This window comes from Macaca mulatta, chromosome 8 (genome assembly GCF_049350105.2).
Source record: "Macaca mulatta isolate MMU2019108-1 chromosome 8, T2T-MMU8v2.0, whole genome shotgun sequence".
Lineage (NCBI taxonomy): Eukaryota > Metazoa > Chordata > Mammalia > Primates > Cercopithecidae > Macaca > Macaca mulatta.
The window spans coordinates 68,576,218-68,590,063 of record NC_133413.1 but is presented as its reverse complement, the minus strand read 5'-3'; the positions used below and the strand labels follow the sequence as shown (position 1 = coordinate 68,590,063).

At 42.5% G+C, this 13,846-nt stretch overlaps 1 pseudogene; it reads right to left on the bottom strand.

The window, feature by feature from the left end:
* Positions 1-772: 772 nt before the first annotated feature.
* LOC100430102 (large ribosomal subunit protein eL14-like) lies at positions 773-3,264 on the bottom strand (annotated as a pseudogene).
* Positions 3,265-13,846: the final 10,582 nt, after the last annotated feature.

Below are 13,846 nucleotides of genomic sequence, written 5' to 3'. Positions count from 1 at the left end.
GACAAAGAAAGACCCTGTTGTCTAAACATAAAAATCAAGAGAAATCCAATAACGGTTTGATGAATGCAATGGCAACATTTTATAAGTAGACAGATGTGTGCACATACAGATAGGGTAACTTACTGAGCCCTACCTGAGCTTAAGGAGGGAAAAATGCCCTGATCCTTTTTTTTTTTTTTTTTCCTGAGATGGAATGTCGCTCTGTCACCTAGCCTGGAGTGCAATGATGCGATCTCGGCTCACTACAACCTCCGCCTCGTGGGCTCAAGCGATTCTCCCGCCTCAGCCTCCCGAGTAGCTGGGACCACAGGTGCCCACCACCACACACTGCTAATTTTTGTATTTTTAGTAGAGACAGGGTTTCACCATGTTGGCCAGGCTGGTCTCGAACTCCTGACCTCAGGCAATCCGCCCACCTCTGCCTCCCAAAATGCTGGGATCACAGGCGTGAGCCACTGCACCCAGTCAATCCTTTTTATAAAGACAAAACAGGAGTCTCTCCCACCTCACAATTCAGCCCTTGCATAGCGGTTGAGTGCCAGTAGCTTCACTCACACCTGCCAGGGTCATAAGGAATGTTTCTTATTTTTGAAGCACATTCTCTGGTTTTCTTTTTTAACACACAAACATATTTTTAATATAGTTCTAAAAGAAGAAAAAGCAGGTCATAAAACTGTCATGTTTTCCTAATATTTTATTATTTTTATTATTATTATTTTTTAGATTTGCCAGCATGTCAAAAAGAACCTTTATTACTTTTTATAATTGCCTCTTATGCTTTCTTGTCCAATATCTTTGGAGCGGGAGCCTCTGTGGCAGGTGTTTCTTCTATTGTAGGGCTGGACCCTTTTTTGTTATTGTTTTGTTTTTTTGAGATGGAGTCTCACTCTGTCGTCCAGGCTGGAGTGTAATGGCATGATCTCGGCTCACTGCAACCTCTGCCTCCCGGGTTCAAGTGATTCTCCTGCCTCAGCCTCCCAAGTAGCTGGGATTACAGGCACCTGCCACCACACCTGGCTAATTTTGTATTTTTAGTAGAGATGGGGGTTTCATCATGTTGGCCAGGCTGGTCTTGAACTCCTGACCTCGTGATCCAGTCATCTCGGCCTCCCAAAGTGCTGGGGTGACAGGTGTGAGCCAATGCACCTGGCCAGAGCTGGAACTTTCTGACCCTTCTGAGCTTTTGGAGCCGGTGTCTCTGTGGATATAATCATCTTCTCACTCTACTTGGCAGGTGTTTCTTCTATTTTAGGAGCTGGAGCTTTTTGACTCCTCTGAGATTTGGAGCAGGTGCTGCCTTCTGGCCTGTGGCTTTCTTGGGAGGAACCTTCTGGACTGGAGCCTTCTTACCCGCAGCGGTCATCTTTTTCACTGGAACTTCAGCAGCAGCTGCAGCAGCAGCTGTACCCCTTAGCAGCAGGTGTTTTTTTTAGGAGAAGCTTTCAGGAGAGCTGCCTTTTGAAGCTTCTTGACTTTACTCGTGATGATTCTGTTCCTCCTTTTCTTTGCCTTCATAACTTTAAAATGATCGAGGTCTGTCATCTTGGCTTTTTGGAGAAGCTTTCAGGAGAGATGCCTTTCGAAGCTTTTTTTTTTTTTTTTTTTTTTTTTTTTTTTTTCTGAGATGGAGTTGTGCTCTGTTGCCCAGGCTGGAGTGCAATGGTATAATCTCAGCTCACTGCAACCTCCACCTCCCAGATTCAAGCACTTCTCTGCCTCAGCTTCCTGAGTAGTTGGGACTACAGGCACCCACTGCTACGCCCGGCTAATTTTTGTAATTTTGGTAGACACAGGGTTTCTCCATGACGGCCAGGCTGGTCTCGAACTCCTGACCTTGTGATCCACCTGCCTCAGCCTCCCAAAGTGCTGGAATGACAGGCCTGAGCCACTGTGCCCAGTCTTGAAGCTTCTTAACCTCATGCTTGATGGTTCTGTTCCTCATGTTCTTTGCCTTCAGAACTTTAAAATAATTGAACTCTTGTCATTTTGCTTTTCTTTTCTCTGGCTTCCATCTCCTTGGCCCATCGTGTGACTACACATTCTGTATCGATGTGTAGCTTCTGCCAGGCCGTCGGACGTACCTCTGGTGGGCAGGGTGTGGAAACTTGAGGAGGACATCAGTGAGCTGCCTCTGCTTGAAAGGTGTGGCCTGTCTCCTCCTCTGAGTGCATGGTCCATCAGCCAAAGCCCTGTTCTCATCAAAAACATCTACATTCGTGACCAGTTTTCCCCAAATCTGCTGCTTAATTCTTTTAGAAATTTTTATTTTGAACTCATTTTAGACTTGCAAAAAAGTTGTTCTTACAACTTTGTAACATTAGATTTCCTTAATGTAAACATTTCACATAACTCGAGCGCAATTACTCAAACCAGAAAATTAGCTTTGGTACAATACTATTCACTGTAGACTTCATTTGAATTTCACCAGTTTTTAAATTAATATCCCTTTGTTTTCTGCATCAAGATCCTATCAAGGATTTCTTATTGTGTTTACTCCTCATTTCTCCATAGTCTTCCCCAGTCTGCGGCAGTTTCTCATGACCTTGACACTTTGGAAGGGCAGTGATCAGTTATTTTATAGAACATTCTCTAGTTTGGATTTATCCCTGCTGTCTTTAACTACAGATGCATGTTCTAGGTCCTGCCTTCTTCCCTTATCAAGCAGAAGGCCACTGTCTTCCAACACTCTTACCTTCTGTGCAGAAGTCTGAGGCCAGCCCGCTATTTTGTTATCTTTAATGAGGCTCTTCCTAGATCGGCATGCAGAGAAGCCTAGGATGCATATGGCCTTCATTTTCCTTCTCCTGGTATGACCCAGAGTAGCAGGTGTAGGGCCACCCCATGGAGTGGCTGTAGCAATGCAGGGTTTGCCTATTCCTTCTTCAGCCCTGCCTCCCTCACAGTGGGTGCCGAAGGACCTTATAGGAGATTGTACAGCAGGAACCCCCCACAATTGCAGTTGCATAGCAGGGATCCTGTGTTTATTTCTCAGGTGCCACCTACTCTAGAGATGCTGGTGCTTTGCCAGGTTGGCTTCGGATGTGCTGGGCACCTCTTCATTCAGCATCTGACTTGGTGCTCAAGTTTTACTGTACTTGGCAACCATCTCCATATGCACTTGTGTCTTTGTGACAGATATTTACTTATTTCATCAACGTTACATTCACGATTTTGTTTCTCCTCCTCTTTGAAGTCTTCTGGTGTTGTAAGAGAAAAGAGGGCATTAAAATCTTACCCTTTTATTTTCAGTGCGGAAGCTGCCATTGCAGGCCTGTTGATGGGTAGGTCAGCCCTGAGGTCCTCTAAGGCAGGTGTCTTATGTCAGAGGTGGAAGCAAGCTGAGGCAAAGGCGCTGTACAGATGGTGGGTTATTCAGAGCCCCTCATCACATACTACTTTTGCCTTGATGAGGACCTCTGGAGCCTACTCATGGAAACTGCTTCTTGAATGACTGACCTCCACCTGTCTACAACATGCACTCACTTGCTCTACAAAGAACCCCAAATACAAAAGTGTGGCAGGTGAGCCTCAATATTGATCTGTCTTTCCATCAATAACTGCCCTTGGTTCTCTAATTAAGCCATTTAGAGTACAAGTGACTTAGCTGCCTTTTTTTATGAAGTGGAAAATAGATTTGTAAGTCATATTGCCTGAAATTTTTGTTTTGCATCCCGTATGGAATCTTGGTTCCCCACTGTCACTTCCTCAGGAAACATACATTACTGAGGACCCCACTGGGAGTTGAGTGCATTCTTCTACATACACAAAGCTGAAAACTGGGTTAATTTTCAGTGAAATTATGCTTTGGTATGTTACTGCTGGCTCATCGTGAGCTAGCTAGGCTTTGTGGCCTTGCCTTAGAACGTACCATGTGCAAGGCTATTTCCATGGGGAAGTATATTCAAGCTCCAAATTACTGCCTTAACACACTAAGGTTAATTGCACGACTTGTTTCTACGTTGGACTCTGCCTACAGGGTGAGAGAGTACCAATGTGCTTGCAGAACACTCCAGCTCACCCTCAGCTGGCAATGTTAGCACAGGAAATCTCTTGAGCATAAGCACCACGTATAGCCAAGGAGTGTAGTGGAGGTGACAGAATCTGATGAGCTGGGCATATGTAGATTTTAAGGGGCTTCCTTGTTAGTTGATTGTCCAAGCAGAAGATTTGAAAACCATTTCCTTTATTAGTAAAGGACAAAGCATAAGCAATATAAAATTCAAAGGTTTGTTTATTTCTATATCGTGAGTGGGAGATGAGTGCTGGGAATATTTGGAGGATAGAGATCTTTAAACTTAGCACTTAACTTCTCTTTCTTTATTATTTCCATCTGAAAATTGGAGGTTAAAACTAAGTGTTATTTTAAAATTATCTGGAAGGCCTAGAAGATAGGCATGTGAAGCTACATCAATTAGAAACTTGTAAAGTAAGAAAAGATGTTACTTTCCTTACATTCTCTTCATCCTGCAGGCTCTGCTTGTCTGATCTTATTTACACAGGTTTGAACTTCTGGAAACATTATAATTTTAGTTCATTTAGACCTGTACGTTTTCTACTGTAGGATATTCACCAGCACAATGGTGTCTTGAGCTCTCAATTAAACATACACATTCTGACTTTGCAAACTCCCTGTTTGATGTACTCTCAGAAGATGGAAATGGATCATTAATGATTTATTTTCAGCTTAAAAAGTAGCAGATAGTATGATAATATTTTCATGAATATTTAAACTTAATATAAGTGTGTTGTATCAACTGTGTCCTGAGACCTTATTAAAAGTAAAGCATTCCTATTTCAAGTGCAAATAAATTAAGAACATACGTAGTGTTTAGTGAAAACAATTACATGCACACATTCTCTACTATGCCATCTTGAGGAGAGGGTGGCATTCAACGTTCTGCTCCTGAGATGTTTGACTCAGTAAACTGTTGTCCACAGTCTCCCTGTAAAACACAACAATATGCTTCTCATCCGCTGCTCTGATTCAAGCCTTAAGAATAAAACAGAGTGTCAACTACCCAAGTTGCTGTTCCCACAACATAACATGCAGATGCTTAGGCTCAGTACAAAGCAGCTGGGAGAGGCCGGTGGGCTCTGGAGAGCCCAGAGGTCTTAGAGAGGGACCTGCATGGTACCAAGGAGAAGAAACATAAAAGTTCTAGACTCTTCCAATTTTGTTGGGTCAGTATACTTTATTTATTTATTTATTTAATTTATTAATTGAAACTGGGTCTCACTCTATTGCCCAGGCTGGAGTTCAGTGGCAAGATCTCAGCTCACTGCAACCTCTGTCTCCCAGGCACAATTGATCCCCCAACCTCAGTCTCCCAAGTAGCTGGGACCACAGGTATGTGCAACCACACCTGGCTAATTTTTTTTGTAGAGATGGGGTTTGACTATGTTGCCAGGCTGGTCTCAAACTCCTGAGCTCAAGTAACCCACTCGCCTTGGCGTCCCAAAGTGTTGGGATTACAGATGTGAGCCACCATACCCAGCCACAACTTTTTAACATGTTTTATATATTTAGGATTCCATATTGTGTGTGTATGTGTGTCTGTGTGTGTGCGTGTGTGTATGTGAAAGCAGGATTTTGCTGCAAAAAAGGTTTAAATGGAAAACACTCAACCTAGATCATGTGAGCAGTTGTACCTGAGTCATCATCTGATGACTGATGGCTGAGCAGAGGATTGGCCAAGCAGGCAGCTGTCCCAAGTCCTAGATGACCAGGGACCAAGGACACGGTACTTAGTGTCAGGGAGCCGGGATGAAGGTAGGGTGGGCTGGGATGGCGTGTGAGCTCACAAGAAGGAGCTCAACGAAATTCTAAAGATAGCAGCTGGGAGTAAAGCTGAAAGCTAAATTGAAGGAGACAAGTCAGTGAAATTTTCAGTCTAAAGAGATGGGTCAGTGTAAAAATAAGTCAACAGGATGAAAATAAACACCAGACCAAATTGGTTCAGAACAGAGGCCAGGGGATGAATGTGGATCTACATCACAATGAGACAGTCTGTAGCCACAAGCAGGGCAAGCGTATCCATCAGGCACACAGGTGTAGGGGCAGGCAACCAATATACTTTAGGAGCCTGTAGATATGTTTTAATTTGTTTTTAATTGGAAGAAGAGAAAGAATATAATCCAGTCTGGAATATTATCTTTTTACCAATGCAATCATAAAATTTAATTCTTAATGTTTTGAAGAAGGAAGGTGTCCATAACTGTAAAATGTCCAAGTTCCCAAAAGTCATGTAGCCTCAACCACAGGAACTTTTAATAGAATCTCTAAGGACTTGTCCATAACTCGGGAGGCAGCAAGTAAGGGCGTCCAGGTAACCAGATAGCAGGAGAGAAACCAGGAAGATAGTTAATTAGGGTCCTGAGCAAACAGGACAAAAGTTTGTGCAGGTGAGGACTTCTCACCTTAGCTGGATGGAGAAAGGTTCAGGATGCGGAGAAGGTGGAGAGAGCCTCATCAATTAAACTATGCAGTGCAATAGGCAGAAGAATGTGGCATGTCTTGAGACAGCCAATCATCACCTACTTAACTACTAAGAGTGTGAGGGAACTCACTTAGAAGAAAATGCCCCTGACAGTGTGAACAACTGTCCCAATTAGCTTGATGCTGTGCAGTTTCCTGGGGTTTAGGACTTTAGTTCTCAAACTAGGACAGTCTCATCCTACATAACATCCTAGAATACTCTACTAGCCTGACATTAGACCACCTGCAAAATCTTCCTAGGAAGTCTCAGGTCATTTTTCTAAACCAGTGATTATCAAATTTGAATGCAACATAATTACCTGGCAGGTTTGTTTAAAGAGAACAGTGGGCTTGCCCCCAGAGTTTGGGATTCAATAATCCTGAGGTGGAACCTAAGAATTTGCATTTCTAACAAGTTCCCAAATGATGCTGATGCTGCTAATTCTAAGACCACACTTTCAGAACCTCTGGTGCAAACTGTGTAAGTTTCCCCCGCAGACTCAGTAGAGTGAAGGCTGGAGCCGTGTCTCTCTTGCTCACTGCATCCTTAGAGCACAGCATGGTGCCTCATAATTGTTAAAGACCCCAGACCCCAGAAGGGGTGGAGCAAGATGGCCAAATAGGAACAGCTCCAGTCTCCAACTCCCAGCGAGAGCGACACAGAAGACTGGTGATTTCTGCATTTTCAACTGAGGTACTGGGTTCATCTCACTAGGGAGTGCCAGACAATCGGTGCTGGTCAGCTGCTGCAGCCCGACCAGCGAGAGCTGAAGCAGGGCGAGGCATCGCCTCACCTGGGAAGTGCAAGAGGGAAGGGAATCCCTTTTCCTAGCCAGGGGAACTGAGACACACAACACCTGGAAAATCGGGTAACTCCCACCCCAATACTGCGCTTAAAGCAAACGGGCACAACAGGAGATTATATCCCACACCTGGCCGATAGGGTCCCACGCCCACGGAGCTTCCCTCATTGCTAGCACAGCAGTCTGCGATCTAACCGCAAGGCAGTCGCGAGGCTGGGGGAGGGGTGCCCACCATTGCTGAGGCTTAAGTAGGTAAACAAAGCCGCTGGGAAGCTTGAACAGGGTGGAGCTCACGGCAGCTCAAGGAAACCTGCCTGTCTCTGTAGACTCCACCTCTGGGGACAGGGCACAGCTAAACAACAACAAAAGCAGCAGAAACCTCTGCAGATGCAAACGACTCTGTCTGACAGCTTTGAAGAGAGCAGTGGATCTCCCAACATGGAGGTTGAGATCTGAGAAGGGACAGACTGCCTGCTCAAGTGGGTCCCTGACCCCTGAGTAGCCTAACTGGGAGACATCCCCCACTAGGGGCAGTCTGACACCCCACACCTCACAGGGTGGAGCACACCCCTGAGAGGAAGCCTCCAAAGCAAGAATCAGACAGGTACACTCGCTGTTCAGCAATATTCTATCTTCTGCAGCCTCTGCTGCTGATACCCAGGCAAACAGGGCCTGGAGTGGACCTCAAGCAATCTCCAACAGACCTACAGCTGAGGGTCCTGACTGTTAGAAGGAAAACTATCAAACAGGAAGGAAACCTACACCAAAACTCCATCAGTACATCACCATCATCAAAGACCAGAGGCAGATAAAACCACAAAGATGGGGAAAAAGCAGGGCAGAAAAGCTGGAAATTCAAAAAATAAGAGCACATCTCCCCCAGCAAAGGAGCGCAGCTCGTTGCCAGCAATGGATCAAAGCTGGACGGAGAATGACTTTGACGAGATGAGAGAAGAAGGCTTCAGTCCATCAAACTTCTCAGAGCTAAAGGAGGAATTACGTACCCAGCGCAAAGAAACTAAAAATCTTGAAAAAAAAGTGGAAGAATTGATAGCTAGAGTAATTAATGCAGAGAAGGACACAAATGAAATGAAAGAGATGAAAACCATGACACGAGAAATACGTGACAAATGCACAAGCTTCAGTAACTGACTCGATCAACTGGAAGAAAGAGTATCAGCGATTGAGGATCAAATGAATGAAATGAAGCAAGAAGAGAAACCAAAAGAAAAAAGAAGAAAAAGAAATGAACAAAGCCTGCAGGAAGTATGGGATTATGTAAAAAGACCAAATCTACGTCTGATTCAGGTGCCTGAAAGTGAGGGGGAAAATGGAACCAAGTTGGAAAACACTCTTCAGGATATCATCCAGGAGAACTTCCCCAACCTAGTAGGGCAGGCCAACATTCAAATCCAGGAAATACAGAGAACACCACAAAGATACTCCTCGAGAAGAGCAACTCCAAGACACATAATTGCCAGATTCACCAAAGTTGAAATGAAGGAAAAAATCTTAAGGGCAGCCAGAGAGAAAGGTCGGGTTACCCACAAAGGGAAGCCCATCAGACTAACAGCAGATCTCTCGGCAGAAACTCTACAAGCCAGAAGAGAGTGGGGGCCAATATTCAACATTCTTAAAGAAAAGAATTTTCAACCCAGAATTTCATATCCAGCCAAACTAAGTTTCATAAGTGAAGGAGAAATAAAATCCTTTACAGATAAGCAAATGCTTAGAGATTTTGTCACCACTAGGCCTGCCTTACAAGAGACCCTGAAGGAAGCACTAAACATGGAAAGGAACAACCGGTACCAGCCATTGCAAAAACATGCCAAAATGTAAAGACCATCGAGGCTAGGAAGAAACTGCATCAACTAACAAGCAAAATAACCAGTTAATATCATAATGGCAGGATCAAGTTCACACATAACAATCTTAACCTTAAATGTAAATGGACTAAATGGTCCAATTAAAGGACACAGACTGGCAAACTGGATAAAGAGTCAAGACCCATCAGTCTGCTGTATTCAGGAGACCCATCTCACATGCAGAGACATACATAGGCTCAAAATAAAGGGATAGAGGAAGATTTACCAAGCAAATGGAGAACAAAAAAAAAGCAGGGGTTGCAATACTAGTCTCTGATAAAACAGACTTTAAACCATCAAAGATCAAAAGAGACAAAGAAGGCCATTACATAATGGTAAAGGGATCAATTCAACAGGAAGAGTGAACTATCCTAAATATATATGCACCCAATACAGGAGCACCCAGATTCATAAAGCAAGTCCTTAGAGACTTACAAAGAGACTTAGACTCCCATACAATAATAGTGGGAGACTTCAACACTCCACTGTCAACATTAGACAGATCAACGAGACAGAAAGTTAACAAGGATATCCAGGAATTGAACTCATCTCTGCAACAAGCAGGCCTAATAGACATCTATAGAACTCTCCATCCAAAATCAACAGGATATACATTCTTCTCAGCACCACATCGCACTTATTCCAAAATTGACCTCATAATTGGAAGTAATGCACTCCTCAGCAAATGTACAAGAACAGAAATTATAACAAACTGTCTCTCAGACCACAGTGCAATCAAACTAGAACTCAGGACTAAGAAACTCAATCAAAACCGCTCAACTACATGGAAACTGAACAACCTGCTCCTGAATGACAACTGGGTACATAACGAAATGAAGGCAGAAATAAAGATGTTCTTTGAAACCAATGAGAACAAAGATACAACATACCAGAATCTCTGGGACACAGTTAAAGCAGTGTGTAGAGGGAAATTTATAGCACTAAATGCCCACAAGGGAAAGCAGGAAAGATCTAAAATTGACACTGTAACATCACAATTAAAAGAACTAGAGAGGCAAGAGCAAACACATTCGAAAGCTAGCAGAAGGCAAGAAATAACTAAGATCAGAGCAAAACTGAAGGAGATAGAGACACAAAAAACCCTCCAAAAAATCAATGACTCTAGGAGTTGGTTTTTTGAAAGGATCAACAAAATTGACAGACCGCTAGCAAGACTAATAAAGAAGAAAAGAGAGAAGAATCAAATAGACGCAATAAAAAATGATAAAGGGGATATCACCACCGACCCCACAGAAATACAAACTACCATCAGAGAATACTATAAACACCTCTATGCAAACAAACTAGAAAATCTAGAAGAAATGGATAATTTCCTGGACACTTACACTCTTCCAAGACTAAACCAGGAAGAAGTTGAATCCCTGAATAGACCAATAGCAGGCTCTGAAATTGAGGCAATAATTAATAGCCTACCAACCAAAAAAAGTCCAGGACCAGATGGATTCACAGCTGAATTCTACCAGAGGTACAAGGAGGAGCTGGTACCATTCCTTCTGAAACTATTCCAATCAATAGAAAAAGAGGGAATCCTCCCTAACTCATTTTATGAGGCCAACATCATCCTGATACCAAAGCCTGGCAGAGACACAACAAAAAAAGAGAATTTTAGACCAATATCCCTGATGCACATCGATGCAAAAATCCTCAATAAAATACTGGCAAACCGGATTCATCAGCACATCAAAAAGCTTATCCACCATGATCAAGTGGGCTTCATCCCTGGGATGCAAGGCTGGTTCAACATTTGCAAATCAATAAACATAATCCAGCATATAAACAGAACCAAAGACAAGAACCACATGATTATCTCAATAGATGCAGAAAAGGCTTTTGACAAAATTCAACAGCCCTTCATGCTAAAAACTCTCAATAAATTCGGTATTGATGGAACATACCTCAAAATAATAAGAGCTATTTATGACAACCCCACAGCCGATATCATACTGAATGGGCAAAAACTGGAAAAATTCCCTTTGAAAACTGGCACAAGACAGGGATGCGCTCTCTCACCACTCCTATTCAACATAGTGTTGGAAGTTCTGGCTAGGGCACTCAGGAAAGAGAAAGAAATCAAGGGTATTCAGTTAGGAAAAGAAGCAGTCAAATTGTCCCTCTTTGCAGATGACATGATTGTATATTTAGAAAACCCCATTGTCTCAGCCCAAAATCTCCTTAAGCTGATAAGCAACTTCAGCAAAGTCTCAGGATACAAAATTAATGTGCAAAAATCACAAGCATTCTTATACACCAGTAACAGACAAACAGAGAGCCAAATCAGGAATGAACTTCCATTCACAATTGCTTCAAAGAGAATCAAATACCTAGGAATCCAACTTACAAGGGATGTAAAGGACCTCTTCAAGGAGAACTACAAACCACTGCTCAGTGAAATAAAAGAGGACACAAACAAATGGAAGAACATACCATGCTCATGGATAGGAAGAATCAATATCGTGAAAATGGCCATACTGCCCAAGGTTATTTATAGATTCAATGCCATCCCCATCAAGCTACCAATGAGTTTCTTCACAGAATTGGAAAAATCTGCTTGAAAGTTCATATGGAACCAAAAAAGAGCCCACATCTCCAAGACAATCCTAAGTCAAAAGAACAAAGCTGGAGGCATCACGCTACCTGATTTCAAACTATACTACAAGGCTACAGTACCCAAAACAGCATGGTACTGGTACCAAAACAGAGATATAGACCAATGGAACAGAACAGAGTCCTCAGAAATAATACCACACATCTACAGCCATCTGATCTTTGACAAACCTGAGAGAAACAAGAAATGGAGAAAGGATTCCCTATTTAATAAATGGTGCTGGGAAAATTGGCTAGCCATAAGTAGAAAGCTGAAACAGGATTCTTTCCTTACTCCTTATACGAAAATTAATTCAAGATGGATTAGAGACTTAAATGTTAGATCTAATATCATAAAAACCGTAGAGGAAAACCTAGGTAGTACCATTCAGGACATAGGCATGGGCAAAGACTTCATGTCTAAAACACCAAAAGCAACGGCAGCAAAAGCCAAAATTGACAAATGGGATCTCATTAAACTAAAGAGCTTCTGCACAGCAAAAGAAACTACCATCAGAGTGAACAGGCAACCTACAGAATGGGAGAAAATTTTTGCAATCTACTCAGACAAAGGACTAATATCCAGAACCTACAAAGAACTCAAACAAATTTATAAGAAAAAAACAAACAACCCCATCAAAAAGTGGGCAAAGGATATGAACAGACATTTCTCAAACGAAGACATTCATACAACCAACAGACACATGAAAAAATGCTCATCATCACTGGCCATCAGAGAAATGCAAATCAAAACCACAATGAGATACCATCTCACACCAGTTAGAATGGCGATCATTAAAAAGTCAGGAAACAACAGGTGCTGGAGAGGATGTGGAGAAATAGGAACACTTTTACACTGTTGGTGGGATTGTAAACTAGTTCAACCATTATGGAAAACAGTATGGCGATTCCTCAAGGATCTAGAACTGGATGTGCCATATGACCCAGCCATCCCATTACTGGGTATATACCCAAAGGATTAGAAATCATGCTGCTATAAAGACACATGCACACGTATGTTCATTGTGGCACTATTCACAATAGCAAAGACTTGGAATCAACCCAAATGTCCATCATTGACAGACTGGATTAAGAAAATGTGGAACATATACACCATGGAATACTATGCAGCTATAAAAAAGGATGAGTTTGTGTCCTTTGTAGGGACATGGATGCAGCTGGAAACCATCATTCTTAGCAAACTGTCACAAGAACAGAAAACCAAACACCGCATGTTCTCACTCATAGGTGGGAACTGAACAATGAGATCACTTGGACTCGGGAAGGGGGACATCACACACCGGGGCCTATCATGGGGAGGGTGGAGGGGGAGGGATTGCATTGGGAGTTATACCTGATGTAAATGACGAGTTGATGGGTGCTGACGAGTTAATGGGTGCAGCACACCAACATGGCACAAGTATACATATGTAATAAACCTGCACGTTATGCACATGTACCCTAGAACTTAAAGTATAATAATAATAATAAATAAATAAATAAAATAAAATGAAATAAAATAAAATTTTAAAAAACTTAAAAAAAAAAAAGACCCCAGACCTGAGTGCCCAGAAGGAACCCAATCATTCAGACTTTTAATTAGAGAGGTCACTTATCACGTCTTTAGAAAAAAAGTGTTGCTTTTGTTACTGCTTTTTTGTTAAACAGTTTCAGATACTTCATGTCTGAACATTCAGGTTTTTCCCTGGGAGCTATGTCTGCTCAAGTATTTGCTTTGGAATTTGAACCAGACTTCAGTAGGGAGCACTGGGTCTGCTTTTTCAGTTCATTTTCATTGCAGTAAGAATATTGTGAAAAGGAATCGTAGTAGGCATGGGTTACATTTTTGGTCATCTAAAAATAAATGTAGTCTTAAACTGACTAAGCCAGATTTTGAGGAAATGTGCTGTCAGGTCATTTTGATCACCTTGTTCTGTCCCTGAGTTTTGATAGTATCCTGGAGAAAATGTGTATTCCCACCTTGAGACATCTTGAGCACAATAGAGGCCTTGTCCTGGGCTTTGGAATGTTGGAGGCATAGTTTCTCTTTGGGCAGTCAGGGTGTGAGGGCCCAGACTTTGAGATGATTTCTAATGGTG